The following is a 17567-nucleotide window of genomic DNA, read 5'->3' on the forward strand; positions in this document are numbered from 1 at the left end:
GTAGGTAATTGGTGTTAACTTACATTCAGAATTATACATTTTTAACATTTGAACATCTTTCCATCTTGTGCTGTTGGATGGGTTGTGTATTTTAGAACGCTCCAGTGGTGCCAACAATGTAGGTTTTGTATTTTCCTGTGATGTAATTGTTATGCAAAGCATTGGTTTTGAAACTTGAAAAACCCTACATCTTTTTGGCCACAAAATGTTGGCAAGCTTGCTGAAGGCCTGGGTGCTTGGAAAGTGGCAGAAATAGTATTTCTCCCGTCCGTTCGGGTGGGAGAAATATTATTTCCAGCCACTTTCTAAGCACCCAGGCCTGCATTAATAACACAGTCTGCTTGCAGAGGGCATTTTGAATTTTTTTTCAGTCTCGTGATTAAAGCGCTTGTCGCACCTTTAATCACGAGACTGAAAGAAATGTTAAATGCCCTCTGCAAGCAGGCTACGTTATTACGGCAGGCTTGGGCCTTGGAAATTGGCAGAAATAATATTTTTCCCATCCGTTCGGGTGGGAGAAATATTATTCCCAGCCACTTTCTAAGCACCAATGCCTGCAGTAATAACATAGCCTGCTTGCAGAGAGCATTTCAAATATTCCTTCCTTCTCTCGAATCACGAGAAGGAAAGAATATTTGAAAGGCGATCTGCCAGCATGCCATTTTACTGTGGTGCTGGGTACTAGCAAGCGGCTGGAATTAATATTTCTCCCACCCGAACGGGCAGGCAAAATATTTCTTCCTAGCCGTGGCCACTTGCTAACACCCAGCCCCGCAGACAAGGGGCTCGCAGAAGGCCTACACCCTCCTCCTCCACCCTCCCCTAAGCACCCCAGTATGACTCCTTCCCTCAGATTGAAGCCGGGTCTGTGAGTGGAGTTGGGGTGCTCCTGCTGAAGTCTTCTCCGCGTGACTTCAACACCGCCCCCGGACTGGGCTCATACATTGATACAATGTATTTAGCCAAGCCCGGGAGCTGCTGCCTGCACACTGTCAGCGCACCGAGCACAGAGTTTAAATAAACAGGCACAGTAATCTGTGCCTTTTAAGTAGGGGTGTACTGAACTTCGGCTTCGAGTAAGTATTCGGCCGAATTCCGGCTGAAAAAAAGCTATTCGGCTCCGGCCGAATAGTTTCTAGCTATTCGGCTATTGCCGAATACTTTCACATTCTCATTTGAATACAATGCAACATGAACTTAGAAAGACAAAAATAGACATCAATTTGCAAAACTAAATAGAATTAGACCAGACAAATTGCTATCACACAGCTGAAAGATATGTTATATTGTGATCTGCTCTTTAAGGCATGTTTTGTTACAGATTCTTATACAAAAGGTGCTCATCTTTTATACTTAGCCTGCAACAATACAGGAACATATTTTCTTTTGGCAAATGTGTATATGCAATGTGCACTTTTTTCAGTTGGAAAAAACAAACTGAAAGAAATGTACAGAAATACTTTCAGTTCCTGTCATGTCGCTTCTCATTGCATACATCATAGTCCCCCCTTTTCTTTTTTTAAGGACTTGAGTCCTGAGTTTAACATAATCTGATTTTTTATCAGGAAATTATAAGTTGCATATGTTTGTGTATTGACGAGAAAGAGTGGCTAGGATAAGTGAAAAGTGAGCAGCATTTGTTTGGGTGGGGTGAATAGTTGTGAGATGGAGTTCACGCATTTCAGATTTCCTCTTGACTTGTGTCCTGCATGAACCACTTTATACATTTCTATGTGAGCTGCAAATAAGTTTTGAAACTTGACCACATCGACTTTGCAACTGGATAGAGAATGCAATGCATCTGATTCACAAAGGCAGCCTTTTGCATTTGTGAAGCCTCCTACTTTAAGTGGCACTGAACCTGCAACAATCTTCTGTACATTTGGTCCCTTCGTTTTGGTTAAATCTGCTTTATTTCTGGCTTTGATACTTTAAATAAAGATGCTACATTAATTACAATGAAGAGAAATAAAAGTATAGAATGCATTAAAAATGGTGCTTTATTTTTTTTTTTTAATAAGTGTGTTTTTTGAAGTTTGGAACATGATTTATTAAATAAAGCAACTATTCGGCTTCATATTCGGCTTCGGCCGAATAGTTGACAAACTATTCGGTATTCAGCCGAATACTAAATATACTATTCGGTACACCCCTACTTTTAAGCTCTGTGCTCGGTGGTATAAATCATATCGCTTTTTCTGCAACATGATATTAAATTTAAAACACAAACCAGCGGTATCGTATCGCAAATTGCGATGTGATACCGCTTATTTTATGCCTTGGCCATAGACCCATCTGGCCAGAGAGATAAGATCTCTTCAGCATCCACTAGCCCAGCCTTTGACTTCACAAGAATGATTAAGTACTTTACACCAGGCTAAAGTCCACAAAGGAGAGCAGATGCCCAAAGCTTATGTTGAGAGGGGAAACAAAACCTCGAACAAGAAATGAAACTTTGTATTGTGTTTGATGGTCAGAATCATATGCATGTAGTTATAGTGCTATAGATTTACATGAAAAAGGATATTTTGGCCATTTTCTTGAGACCTGTACGTTGCATAAAAATAACGATCATTTTAAAGCTCATCCCAAGGCTGTTCCGTTGCCACAACTTCCATCAAAATTCAACCTTAGGAACTTAAGCTACAACTTAAAATATGTTCCTAACTCGCCAGAAAATGTCCCGAAGCCATAAGTGAGGGAAGTGGTAGCTTATTAAATTAGATATCAGCTTAGAAAATGTTGGTTGATAACTTATCATTTCTGAGTAACTTGCAAAAAATTGCCATTTTGACGTGCAACCTTGTGCTGAAATGGGACACTGTTTCAAATCCGCCTTTATTTGAGGAATCTAAATATGTACATATTGTTAGATTTATTTAGAAATTAAAGAAAGTGCCTTTGAGTGCAAAACTGCAATGTAGAAATGTATATTTCAGTGGGTGGATTGACAATTCCCCATATCCAAATTTCGGAACTCTTTGAGCCCATCCCCAGAGAAAGGCTGGGGCTTGGGGGTGGAGACGACTGTAGGGATCCAATCAAAATTCAGGGTTAATAAGCTAGCACCTCCTAATATTCATATTTTGGAGGTGTTGCACAATGGGAGAGAGAGGACAGCTGCCTGAAATTATCTGGGTGGAACTATTGAAAGCTTGAAGGAGATTTAACATTGCCTGGGAGACAGCCTGACAGACACTACCTGGGTTGGAAATGCTAATGAGATTGGTGAAGGAAACCAGGGAAACAAAGACAGATGCTGGGATCTTTTTAAGGAGCAACAAATAGGAGGGTCCAGAATATGATGATGTCTTTCCCCATTGCCAAGCCCAGAGATATTCAATTTAAGTAGCTTGTCCAAGAGGACCAAGAATGTGGGGGATCTGTTGGATGCAATACCTTCCCCTTTATTAGTGGTGGGGGTATGGAAATAGACCCTTGATGTAATAAATTCGCCAATAGCCAAATAACAAGGGGTGATTTGGTAAAATTAACAAAACCACTCTCCGTGTGAATAAAAATATAGTCATTTAAAGTGAGTGGGTACTCCCAATTTCATTCTCAACCCCAAAACACTCTAAGGGGAGGGGTGTCTTGGTCTAAAAACGAAATTCCTAAAGTTCCACATTCCTCAGACCTGGCCTTTAAGCAGAAGTGTGCTGAATGTAACCGACTGTCTGGGTTTTTGTTTCTTGGGCATAGAAGTTTCTTGCCAAATTAAATAAAGTACCTCATTGAAAGGCACACAAGTGACTCCTGATAGAAAGAGATGTATGCATTGCATAGGGTGAAGGAAAAGGGTTCTATAAATCTAAAAAGTATTATTAAAAGGCTGTTGTGTTTTCAAAACTGCTAGCATTTTCAAGTGCACAGGGAAATTAAATATACAAAACACTCCATGTGTGAATTTGCTTTTGAAAATAGAAAAATGTTGCATTTGATTTCAATCTAAACTTTCTCCAGGAATGACAATGCTTGTGATCTGGTACTGTCTAATTTGACATTAAGGTATTGTTATGTGATAAATGTGTTGAAATAGTCATTTGACCTGTATTCCATTTACTGCAGATTGAACAGCAAAAACGCACATGTAGCGTTATCCCAGATCTTTTGTACTGTTTATTCACAAAAAAAGGTGAATTAATTGTATTCAATCTGTTTTGTGCCACAAAGAATGTGGCGTGTCATGTGAATTAGTGTAAATATTACATTTTTCATGATAAGTAATACAAATATATTTGTTCTATACACCGGCCTGGTTCTTGACTTAACTTTGCCAAAGGGTGAGGGATTCACAGGTTCTAGATGAGTCACAAACGTAGCTAGATAGACTTACTACCAAGATCTATTTGTGTGGTGCTGTTGATTGGGGCAGGGGAGTATTCCCCCACGTTACCTGTGGTCCCATAAATATATCACACAGCACCCTTATCTTTCTGGGAATAACTCCAAGTTATTACTAAAAACGTATTTGTGATGCACCACCTTAAAATGCAAGTTAACCCGGGAAAAACATTTCACATTTTTAGTATACATGCTATAGCCGGTCAAATAGCACTGCGAGTTGAGCTCTCATTCTGGCATCTGTGCGTATCCTGCTGAAGCAGGTTTGAATCCCGGTAAGGCCAACTCAGCATTTCATCCTTTAGAGGTCGATAAATTGAGTAGCACGCAGTGGGATAATAAAAACAAATGTTATTGCAGTGCTTAGATACCTGTGGGTTTGTAGGATATATATAAACTAGTTATTATTGGGAGAACTCCAGTCGTTACACTAGGTAAATGTCAAACAATGTTTTAAATAATGAAAAAACACTATTGCAATACACTACCATGTTGATGCCACTTTTGATATCAAATATGACCCACTTAACATGAGGAGGGTCTTAAGACTGTTCCTGATAGTTCATGCAAAGGCCTTGCCTTGGATGAAATTCCGGTTGACCAGCAACAAATGGTTTGCCCTGGATCCAAACGCAGCGCACAGGTTTACGGACATTGGACTCGCTCTACATCTGCGAGTCACCTACAACAACGAGGGACATTCTACTGGGAAAAACGGCAACTGACAGCAGTCTGCCAGATGTTGAAAAACCTATAATCCAATAATTGCACCGAAACATGGTTAGCTGCGATAAGATATCCGGCATGTTAGCGCCTACCTACTACATCGTGAAAACTGGAACTGCCATAGCATTTAAACATACTGCAATCCAGGTAATAAGATCCCTTTAAAATCCAAGTATTGTTGGTACTCTGACCGTTTCCTCTCTAGGACTAGGTAATTTTAAATGTCTTGTAGTACAGACATAACTATTTCCAATATTAAACAAAGTTTTCAAACTAACATTTTTGTAATATAAATACTGTAATTAAGTTTGAGTATTTCAAACACCACTTCCTCTCCACCTGCAAAATGTCAGTACAGACAACCGTCCGAGTATAAAAAGCTTGTGTCGTTAGGCTCGTGATGTGTCACTGTTCGTGACTCACCCATCATCCCACGTGTGGTGCTGAGGTCTGCCAGTAATAAAGATTTTCCTAGTGAAATATACGATTAAAAATACATAAGTGAGAACCGCAAAGTACAGCAACGGGCTGGGGTGGAGTTGACTTCATAGTAGGTATTTCTACCCGTGACTGAGCTGGCTGCCTGCTAGGCAACCTTATCAGGTTCTGACAGGGGCACAACATTGGCTTGAGCACCAAAGAAAAAAAAACTAATGGCCCACACTCACAAACGGCAATTAGTTCCTTTTGTGACAAACTGAGAAATACCCAAGGGGAGCGTGTTGGTAGAGTGCGTTGCAAATGGTGCATTTTAAATACTATTTGTTCCGTAACACTGGTCAAACCTACTAACTGCACAGTGAAGTAACACACACTGGCCCACTGACCAAAAAGCCCACACTTGCATGTTAGGTCTGCACTTCTGGCATTTACCCAAAGGCCAGCCCTATCCCAAATATTATTGCGCCCCTCCTCAGCAGTTTCCATGGTGGCTGAAACCAGGAGCATTTGCAGGTGACCCCCATCTAAAAGGTCATTGCTTCCAAGGGGGCAGTATGCACAATGCCTCCGGATACCACCCGTTGGGCTGCAACGCCAAAAGTGATCCATAACTTTTAAGGGCGAGTTTGTTTGTCCTGAATTCCCAAAAGGAATAACTGTAGGCTCCGCCTACTCCCATACCTAATTAAAGAAAACTTTAACTTGTTTAATTAGAGATCCTCATGGGTAATTGGTGCGATACTGGAGACTGCATACTGGGCTCCTTTAAGTTAGACACAGAGTCCGAGCACTACCACTAGAGTCCAACCACTATCACAGGCTGTCTCAGCTGTTAAGCACCAGTTACACTGGTAAGGACTGTCTCTTAAGGTACCAAAGGCACGCTCAACAAGTCTAACACTATTAACAAATGGCTCTCACCAGAAGCAATCTCTAATGCTACCGATTGGGCAACTACAAGAAGCAGTCACTTGTGCTACCACATGCTTTAATCATAAACTGCCCCGTTGGCACATACAGACGCTCGCAGTCTGTAGACCTAGCACATGGCCCACCACCTTTTCCAACATGCAAATCGTCTTCACAACTAGTACACGATGCACTCAATTGAAGCTGCCACCGCCGTTTACACATAGGACCATTCAAATTACTTTATTAGTGGGGTTGCCACCTCCCCTTCTATTCAGCGTGCACCCCTGTTTTAAATAAACATTGATATGCTGCCTGTTTAGTCTGGCTACGTATTATCGAACGGCCCCTACAATGTCCTCATTTTCTCCTTAGCATTACTCCACGTTGTCACCATATCCCACGGAGCACAGAACGTTCTGCCAACACCACCTGCCAAAAGGAGGTTGCCAGCTGGCCAAACTGTAGGCGTGGGTCAGTAGCACCTGGTGGAGGCTGTCACCACTAGGCACCATTCCATGTAGAGAATGTCAATAGCTGTCACCAGGGGTCGTCATGTGGGGACGTCAAAAACATGCAATTCGTGGCTACTGCGTTCGTCACCCGTGACACACGGGGTATTAATGACACATCAGTCACTTGTAACCCCGGAGTTGACACACAGCGTGTGCCCCTGCCCCCGGAATGAGGCCTCCTGTGTGCGCGTCTGCTGCTCTGCGTGCCAGAGGCCGCTGGCGGGAGCAGGCACGGCCATGGATCGGGGTGGGCAGAGCCATGGGGGTGCAGCGGCCCACCCCTTTCCTGTAGTGTGACACGGCCAGGCAGGGAGGCATGAGGCTGCGCACACGGTCCTTTACTCACCCACACGCCGCCTGGACCGGGGCCCTTCGGACTCCTCGGATCTTCGCTGAGCGGCAGGCAGCGGCGGCCGCTCACTATCACCTGGGCCCCATGCTTGCTGTGACGGCGGCGGGCCAGAGAGGGCGGGGAGGCGGCGAACGGGCAGGAACAGCAGCCACGCTCACCGGCCGGCCCGGGGAAGCTGTAGCTGCTGCTGGAGGATAAAGGGGCGGGAAGACGGCCGTCAACTGAGGCGGAGGCAGGGATGGGCGGAGTGAGGGCGCCCCGTCATGGGGCCTGGGAGGAGGAAGCGCGGCTGAATGAACCTCGACCGTCTCGCTCTACAACCGCCGCCGTACTACTGCCGGCTGACAGGCCGTGCGCAGCCGGAGCATGGCGTGTGGAGAGGCAGGTTGTTGTTTTACTACAAGTGCCATAGATGGTACACGGCCTGCCTGCTGCCAGTACACACGTAACATATTCTGTATTAAGTCTCCCCCTGCACTGCCTGTACACGCACACGTACCTTTACAAAGCTTACTGTCTACAGACGTAACCGCATTACTTAGTGTCTGTGTTCGTACCATTTACAGAAGACTGGCCTGCCCTCTCTACCATCCCCCATCACACGCCGTCCCTGGGCAACAGTGCACAAACACACGGCTTGTACACAAACAAGCCACCTACCTAGTAAAGAGAATAACATGCGAAGGGCTATTTCCTCTCGAATACTGCGAGGGTGTGCTTGGCAGTGTGAGAAATTGCCATTGTGGCTGGATTTTTTACGTTTATTAATTAACAAAATGATGAGGGCAACAATTACATCTCTGAAATGGAAATGTGCTGTGCACCACTCTATGAAAGAATTACCCGCCCCATCAGGCTTTCAGATAACCCCCTTTGAAGAATACAGTATGTTAGCGCATTGTTTATTTCAACTTGTGAGTACAAAAGACCCATCATACCAATTAGCATCCGGTAAAATCTACCAGCACCATGGAAAGCACCCCACTTTATGGATTGCGCTCAGGCGGGTGCATACATGGGAGAGGGAAAGATGGATAGAGAGAACATTGGTGGGTGGAAACATTAGTGGCAAGCTAAATTCACAGAATTATTTCTGTGAGGTATTCGTGAAAAATATAGCTGTTCGCGTTCTGCAGCTCTCCCACATCCAACACACAATTAAGGCATGCACAGGTGTAAACAAACAAAATGCATAATGGCCTCAGTGGTTACTTTCAAATATTGTGTCATGATCCAGACTATCACTAGCAAGTTGCATACAATTATCTGCTTTGCAAAATGCATTGCTGTCACAGCTTTTGATCAGATGCATGGCGGCAATTTGTTTTTTTATTCACATATTTATTGATAAATAGACACATATTACATTAAAAGCAAAGACATTACACAGAAACATATACACAGCCACCCACCCTCTCTCCTCACAGGTAAATTGTACAGTTGTACTATTTACTCTTAAAAATGTCCCATTCTAGATCATGGATTAAATGTATAGAAAGCAGTTAAGTTAAAACAACTCCACCACGCCGCCCCAAAGTTCCTTCATACAGGGTTCTCTTATTATTCCTGTTCATAATCAGCCTCTCCATTAATGACATTCGTTGCATATCGATCATGCATTGATGAGCATGGCGGCAATTTGTAATCTACTACTCAGGATGATGTAAGATGCACACCGTGCAAAGGTGTCATATCATATCTTTTCACAGTTCTTGACTAAAAATGTGCTAATTGATGGTGGCATGAGACCTCAACAATACACCATTGTGTACTGTGTACTTCATTTCAAACTACCTTTCTACTTTCATAGTTACAGTACAAAGCACCGTCGTACACAGCAATTTAGTAATTTGGCTGGCACAGGCACTGCCCCTTTCTAAATAAGCAGTGCCATTCTGCCTGTGATGCAGAATTACAACGCCTTTCAATTCCATGTACTGTTGAGCGGTACTTGTTCAGCTACCGAGGGACCTGTCATTAGTCCTGCTCACTTTGCTTGCTCAAACAGCCATTTGCCCACTAACTATCCCAATACTGATAAACTACTCCTTTATTCTGCCACTGTGATCAGACAGTACATATTATAGACAGTAGGTCACACGCCACCAGACATTTTTCATAGGGGTGGCCTCATGCAGTCACTGGGGCGGTACACCAAAACAAACACATAACTGAATTTCGGCCGTTGGGGGGCAGTGTTTTTATAAGGGGGGCATAGCCCCCCCTAGGTAGGGTGACCAAATTTATAAAGTAAAAAACCGGGGCAGGGCAACTACCATAAAAGTAGGAATAACTCTTGAAAGTGGCTATCAAGGCACTACGCTTCAGTAGCGCTTGGAGGAGAAAGGGGTTTAAGTGTTACTGTTCAAATAAACCCATATTATAATTCATTTATCACAAACGAACACTATCTTAAGTTATAAAATGCAGCATTTCTTCTGTTTCTCCTGCCAGCTATGACAAAAAACCGGGACCACTGCAGTTTCCAATGCAAACATGATCTTGAGAAAGGGAGACAGAGCACCGAATTCCTGGACAATAATGGCAAAACCGGGACGTCTGGCCACTCTACCCCTTGGGCACTTCTTGGTGGCAGTACTTAAATTGATAAACATTGAACAGGGGTGTTTATTCAAGTCTGCACTATGGAGTTCCTGGGAGAGTTGTTGGGAGTTTGAGGTACAGGTGGATGCGACAGACTTTACAGACTATGTGGTGAGGGGTGCAGGTGTGGGCATTCACAGCAGTGTTCCGGCACACCTTTACTACTTCCTTTCCTACTTCCTCAAATAATAATTGATCTTATCCTTGGTGTTCCGGGGGTTTTCCCCCTTTGAACTTTAAATGCACAAAGGACAAAACTATATTTCTCAAATTATGAGGCAGGGATGCCTTGTTGTCCTCCCATCGAAGTTAACTTTTTTAAACCAGTGCGGATACTGTTAGAAATTGATTAAATGTTTGATCAGAATGCAGACCATCTTACCCGAGAGTGTTTGCAGAAGCTAAACATGACCTGCCTATGCTCCGAAAATAATGGCTTGCAAAGTATAGTCAGGCAACGGGATACCTGTGCTCTTTTCCCTTGGAACAATGGACTGTGGTCAGGGATCTGTGCTAAGGAACTGGGGCACGGGGTGGGGCAAGGAAGAATCAAAATAATTGTAATGCCCACTTCTGGTACATAGGGTAGTTAGTGGTGGTGCAGGGAAGCTCTCTTGGGTGATGATGTCAAAGGGGCAGGTGCCATGGGGTTAAACAGTTAACTCGAATGGACAGGTTGTCAAGGGAAGGTGGGGGCACTGGTGAAAGTCTAAAGGTTTGGAAGAGAAGGCAGTCCAAGGCCCGCTGGTAGTGATATTTGGGCTACTTGGGTCAATGGCATGGAAAGCTGGGGTAGAATGTGTTATTCCTCGGTCATACAGTGTATATCAAATGGGTGACTCCTACCAGTGCACACTGTGTTTCTCTTTTCCATTTGACCCATGTAGCTAGCTCCCCAGGCCCTTTCTACACAATCAGCTTCTGGAACTTCAGGTTGTTAAGAGGGGCACATTGTTGCTTAGGAAGTACAAATGCTGCTTCTGACTGAACATCTCAGTGGCAATCCTTTGCATCTAGGAGTGTAGGCCATGGGGATGCCCTGCACATGCCAGCGTCATTAGCATGCAAGCACATGTTTTCATTCCTTATTTGAAGGACATTCCTGCACCTCAGCTCCCTCGCCAAAATTGGAGGCGGGTTCTGACTTCTCCTCTTCCCCCCTAATGGTAGATTCCACTGGCTTATTGTGAAAAGTCTCATCTTTTCTTCCACCTCAATCTTGCACCATATCATAGGAAGGTTGTTCTGACCTCTCTAGCCTTCTGCACTCAGTGATGTTATCCAGTGGCAATCTCCAAGTAATGCCCAGTACTGCTTGGAGCAGCAGGGGTGTTGGTGCTAAAACAAAAACAAAAAAAGACAGCATGTTAATGTCATAGACCCTTCTTAATTACAGGCCATAATTGTCGGAAGCGGCCGTAGTGGTTTACTGAAGCGGTGCGGCTTAACAGTCTATTGTCATTGACGTGCTGTGGAGAGAGAACGCTGCATGGTGCGTTCCTCTGGCACGGTGAACACTGGAGGGAGAGCGCTGTGGAGACCACTAGAGAGCAGGTTTTTCGGCCTGCAGCCTGTGGCTATGGAGCATCTAGCCAGTCTGTAGCAAGAGCCGCGGGCAGCTCAGGACAGAGGTACCTCACTCTTGCTTCAGTGCTATCCAAGAGTAACAACTTCTCCCAGCAGACTAAAGGTTGGCTGCCCGGAGATGTCAGTATTCCATCCTGGGCCAAGTGATGGTTCAATGGTGTGCTTTCCCCCTATCACAGGATGACTGTGAGGTGACTATGGGGTTATTGCACGACTGTGAATGTGTGCGCAGTGTGCTTTGCAGCCAGGAAGTCTAGCAGGCTGTGCTTCCACTTCAAAGAAGTTTGTACCCCTGGACTTCTTATCTCATTAAAAATGAGTAATATATACAAGTTATGGAGCAAATCAGTGCCGGACTTTTGTTTGTGCGTGGGGGAAGCCATTGCATTGGAATCCGTGCTGGCGCCAGTGGGAGCACTCAATTGTTCTTCATATTGATCCCTATAGTGAGGGATGAGATGAGTGGTCTAGTGGAAATACGCCCCCATAGTGCTCCTAATTTGGTATTCAAAGAGGTGATAAATGAAGCTCAAGTACTGGATACAGGGGCGATGGTCCCAGAGGGATCCCGGGCTTCCCACCATCCCCCAGAACTCAGACCTCTCGATGATTCCTTCAGTGAGAGCAGGGTTTGGTGTGGCGGTGGAGGAGGAGGCTTTTGAGTTAAATGCCCCCCGGGCTTGGAGGAAACCATTAGTAAAGGGGCCCATTGATCTCAAATCTATTGGAAAATCTCACAAGAAAATTATGGATTTTGTTCCCTCTCGTGGGCACAAGCAAACAAATGTGCCCAACAAATGATATGATATTATAACGCGCCTGTACACAAGTGTTTCTAGGCGCCACAAGACAAGGGAGGGGGGACAGAGGGAAATGGGACAAACAATCCTACTAGGCCTTGTGTCATTCGGATCACGCAAGTGCAACAAAAGTGCAAAGGGGGAAATGGTGAGGAGGAAGTGCAAGGGAGAGGGTCTGGTACCCTGTGAGACTCTGTGGGTACCTGGAGACCAGTCAGGGCAGGCAGACAGGAAGGTTAGCAAGGAAGAGAGAGAGAGAATGCAGAGGAGAAAAGGAAGGTCTTGAGCTGCTTCTGGAACTTCAGGTGGTTTGAGAAGGGCAGGGAGGCCTTTTCCAGATGGAGGCACCTGTAGAGGAGAGAGATCTGCCCCCCACTCCCAGCTTTGAGAAATATCTGACCCTCAGAGAGTTTGAGGTAGCTGAGCGAAGGGCTCTAGAAGGAAGGTATTTAGGCAGAGAGAGTTGGATATAGTGCAGACCCCGGCCCAAGAAAGCTTTGTGGATGATGCAAAGGGTCTTGAACTTGATGCTTGCAGCCACCGGGAGCCAATGCAGAGATTTCAGGGCTGGAGAGATGCAGTCCGTCGGTTGAGGCAAAGGATATGTCTGGCAGTCCTGTTCTGGATTAGTAGAAGGGGCGAAGAGTAGAGTTAGGCAGATTGAGAAAGAGGCTGTTGCAGTAGCCCAGCATGGAGAGAACCAGGGCTCTGGATACAGTGAGTTTCTGGGGGAAGGTGAGAAAAGGTAAAATACCTCTGAGGAGGTACAGCTGGAAGTGGGACTTCTTGGCAAGGTCTGTGATGTGAGGAGAGAAGGAGAGAGCGGAGTCGAAGATGACCCCAAGGTTTATTTCCTCTGAGTAGGGTGAGGATAGAGGGCCCAAGGAGGGTGCCCATGGTGCGAGAGGGAAAGCGGCAGCATGGGTCCCAATGAGCAGAATCTCAGGCTTACTGGTGTTGAGGCAGAGATCATTGGAGGCGCACCGTTTCTGAATCGCAGATAGACAGTCAGGAATGAGTGAGGAAGGAGAGGAGGCTGAGGGAAGCCTGAAAGAGAGCTGTGTGTCATCCTCATAACCTTGGAAGTTGGAAGAGAAGGTGGAAATCAGGTGGGCCAAGTAGACAATGGTTGTCCCTGGGAGGGATTGATGGAATCTAACTTCATCAATGATGGAAATCTGTTGGCTATGGATTTGAATGTCAACGAACGTTCAGCTCGAGATATGGAGACCGTTGGAATTAGTACAAATCTCACTGAGGGGCTCCAGGAGTGCAGGGAGAGGGAAACCGGAGATGCTGGTGTGCTTCCATATGGAGCAGAAGAACTCCCCTCAATGTTAACTATTCATCCTGATTGAACAAGTTCAAGTGAGTCATGTTTGAGTGCCCAAATGTCAGATCAAGCACTTCACCACACGTTGCAAGAATTAAATAAGAGGGTAAAGTTAACAACACTCTCTATCACCGCGCTGAATCTGGTATTAAGCTCATTTGTAAGCCTTTATGAAAACATTAAAATAAAACTCTCTGCACGCACTTTACAATTAAGTGAAATTAACTGAACACTGCACATTTTGCAAGGTCTCCTCCGGGCAAGAGACAATGAGCCCCAGAGCCAGCAATTACCATCAAAACTAATAGCTCCTCTGCCTGTTGTTACACAGTCGGCTGTACTGCCTGAAAAGGAAAGGGTCACTCAGGTTTCTACAGTGCCTTCGCCTAATAACAACTCCAAAAAAGTGACCAAAAATGTGGAAAATGGACGGAAATTTAAAAATATGAGGAGCTCCCCGAAATTTCTCTGGAACTTCCATCTATCGAAGGAGGAAGCTGAAAAATCTTTGGTTACTCAGAGATCTGTAAGCCAAACGGATGGGGACCCTTTGGGCAGAATATCTAGCCCCTCCCTCATAGAGTTACCACAGAGAATGTCGATTTCCAGTCAGACCTCAGCGGTACAAGTTGTGTGCAGTAACAAAGGGCCATCAAATGCAAAAGAGCCAGTCTCATGTGATAAGCTTCCGGAGCCAAAAACATTTGAACCTATTTTTAATATTGGGAAAAATAGAACCCTAGAGAAGCTTTGACTGCATCTTCCAGTGTGGGGGTGTGACAAATCCAAGAGTATTGTCACTGCTCGCATGGTGGGAGCCTCCTTCCCATGAGGCCAGGTAGGTGAGGCTGCTACCCTATATTCCCCCACGGGGTTGTACTCAGCGGGTGGCTCTCATGGGAGGGACACCATCCACGGGAACAGTGATGACTATCCTAGGAGAACATGGTATGCATCTCCTCCTTCTCTGTGCCCTCACCCCACTCCCCCCTATATAATTCCGCACAAGTCTATGCATTACTGCAAGATAGGAGACACCATTCACTTTGACTACACTGTGACAAGGAAGAGTATCAACTACCCAATTGAAGTCCCTCTTACCACTGACACAAAGAAAATAGGGCAAGGGTTAAGAAGCCCACAGCGGAACCAACATATGCGCTATAGTCAACACAACACAATCTCAATCATAAAAAGGGAAGAAGGACTTCAGGCAGATCTTGAGATGTACTTGAAGGCAGATCATCACTGGAGGAACCGAGAGCTGGCGGGCGGCTTACCACAGAGAACAGGGAACGCTGGCAGGGCCTTGCTGAACACAGACAGTGTTCGGAACTATTCTGGCTGGAGAATCGGCGGTCCGGGAGCAACCAGGAGCCAGACCACGTGACCGAGGCAAGAAACTCGAGCCGAAAGGGACCAAACCTGGAAGCATGGCGAGGAGACGCAGAGAGAGCCGGAAAACCCACAGCAAGCAGGGCGGTCCCACAAAGTCATCCAAATCAGACAGTAACTCCACAAAAGGTACCTGGGTTACCGTAGCGGGTCGCATGGATCACAAACAGCAAAGGAGGCATTTGGGGAAAGCTGAAGAGCCCCTTCTCCCTCGTCCCAGTCCCTGGGGAGAAATACAAAGCGGACATAAGAGAAACAGAGCCTGGTAGGTTAGTGAATCAGGCCTTACCAAAAGTGACAGCAACACTGAGAGAGAGGTCTGGGACCCATATAAAACTGGGGAAGCCGCATAAGAAGGGTACAGAATGGTCAAGGACCCATTGCAGTCTAAGGAAGCACACAAACAAGGTGCTGAGATCCAAGAATACTCTGAGAGAGGGGTCTGGGACCCATGTGAGACTGGGAAAGCCTCGAAAGACGATTACATGAGGGTAAAGGACCCATTGCAGTCTAATGAAGCATGCAAACAAGGTGCTGAGATCCAAGACAAGTTGGGAAGCCCAGAGAAGTCAAAAAGGGGACAGGGACTCACAGAAAAGAGAGAAAAAATACACAGCAAATCAGGGAGATCCCAAAGCTTCCCAGATGGATCTAGGACCCATATAGAAGTGAGCTGGAAGAAGTAAAGATAAAGGGGCAAGGGCCCATTGTTCTACCCACTCACTCTCTGGGGCAACAACAGCTACAATCAAGTCTGGCAGGGGAGTAAGCCAGACTTGATGATACATTTTGTGAACTTTGCTTTTGATGATTATTTTCTTGTGGGGCACAGCTGCAGGTGAAGAAAGAAAGAAAGCACTACAGTCAAATCTGGCAGGAGAGTGAACTGTGTGGTATTTGTTTTGTGAAAGTGCAACTATCTAAAAACAAGAGGATTTGCCAAACAAGTCTGGTAGGATAATGAACCAGACTTGATAAGACATTTATGAAGTGAAAGAAGATACTTGAGACTTGCGTTTTCTTGTAAAGATTTGAACAAGAACTGAACATTTTAGTTTGAGTCCACAACAGGACAAGCATTCGTCTGAATCCAGAAGTTCACAGTTAATTTAGTGTGTAAGGGAGGGAAATAGGTTTGGATACAGGAAGGTGGACATTTGATGTTTTCAGACTTCCGAACACAGTCCTTAGTCTTTTTGCTGAGGTAGCGAAACTGCTGTTAGAAATAGGGCTAGCTAAGTTTTTCCTTTTCTTTATTTTTAATACAAGCCACCATATGTGCCACCTCTGTGTCAGAATCGTACATCTGCACCCTTATATATGGTGTCAGAGTGGGATCTGACCTGCTGACCCAAACCAGGAAACCCTAAAGTTTACTAAACTGAGTGAACGGGCCTCCAACCCCTCAGTGGTCACTCCAGAATCCATTGGGTTTGACTTGTCCAGTAGTCAGGACCTTATCATAGAACTAGGGGAAAGACAAGCTATATCTACTGGTCTGGCCTGTCAGCTCCCAAGTGTACTTATATCAGACTAACTTCCAAGTCTGGGTTAGCCTGGAAATATGGTTTGGATGTGTTGGCTGAGGTGGTAGATGTCAATTACAGAGAATATGTTAAAGTCCTCCTTCAAAACAATGGAAGGCAGTCCTATCATATCAAAATTGGAGACAAAATTGCACCGGGGAGACTAGAAAAAGCTGTGTTCACTGACCTGTCAGAAGTCCCTTTCCTATCTCACGTAGATATCCCCAAAGAAATTCTCACCAATCAAGAGCCCAATTTCATGAGCTAAATAATGGCTGAGGTGAAGGATATACTTCAAATCGTGGAGCATTTTAATAAAACCCTCAAAACCGTCCTAAGAAAGATCGTGGAAACAGATTGCAGGTGTAAGGCAAGACCTCCAGAAAATGTCTGAGTGCACCGCTTTGCAAGGAAAACAAGATTTATTTTGTATACAAAATGGAAAAAGGTATCAGAAGGTCCTGTAGAAACAAACTGACATGGAGATCTCTGTTAGTTCAAAGCAAGTATGATGTTTTTAAGGCGAGAAATCATCACTCATTGTCACTCATGATGTAAACAATTATACAGTGTTATTCCCTCACCCTCATTGGTTACCACCTATATAAATACTACCAGTCTCCTATAGTTCCTGGACCGATTGGCCACATCTTAATCTGCCCTTGCCCCCTAACACATGGTTCCCCTATTCCATCAGCTTAGTTCCTAGCTACTGGATTGGTGATGTTCTTGGAATGTTATGTTATCCGCCCCATCTGCCTAGTCACACATCTGGTCGTTGACACCAGACATGCAGGCGCCCCTAACCTGCTGCCCCAGTTCTGGACTACATTTTCTGGCATCACTTCTTGCTCACAAAAATCACTTCTGCTCCTTGTTTCCCCTATCAGTTGCTCACCCCGGTACACTGCCTTGCTCTTTCGTGGACCACATTAATCGTCCCAATCCTGAAGGATTTATGTACTCTTATTTTCCAGCCGCCTGGCAGTTGAAATAGGACAACCATTGTCCCTGGGCCACTAGTGCCCTAATCTA

At 45.1% G+C, this 17567-nt stretch overlaps 1 protein-coding gene across 2 annotated transcripts in view; it reads right to left on the reverse strand.

The window, feature by feature from the left end:
* Nucleotides 1-7495, reverse strand: part of ATP13A3 (ATPase 13A3) — a 1430808-nt gene extending 1423313 nt beyond the window's left edge. For both annotated transcript variants that reach the window (XM_069618570.1, XM_069618569.1), the window contains exon 1: nucleotides 7282-7495. The gene's annotated coding sequence lies outside the window, so the exon portion shown is untranslated. The remainder of the gene's footprint in view (nucleotides 1-7281) is intronic.
* Nucleotides 7496-17567: the final 10072 nt, after the last annotated feature.

Source organism: Ambystoma mexicanum, chromosome 10, assembly GCF_040938575.1.
Source record: "Ambystoma mexicanum isolate Mex_15411 chromosome 10, UKY_AmexF1_1, whole genome shotgun sequence".
NCBI lineage: Eukaryota > Metazoa > Chordata > Amphibia > Caudata > Ambystomatidae > Ambystoma > Ambystoma mexicanum.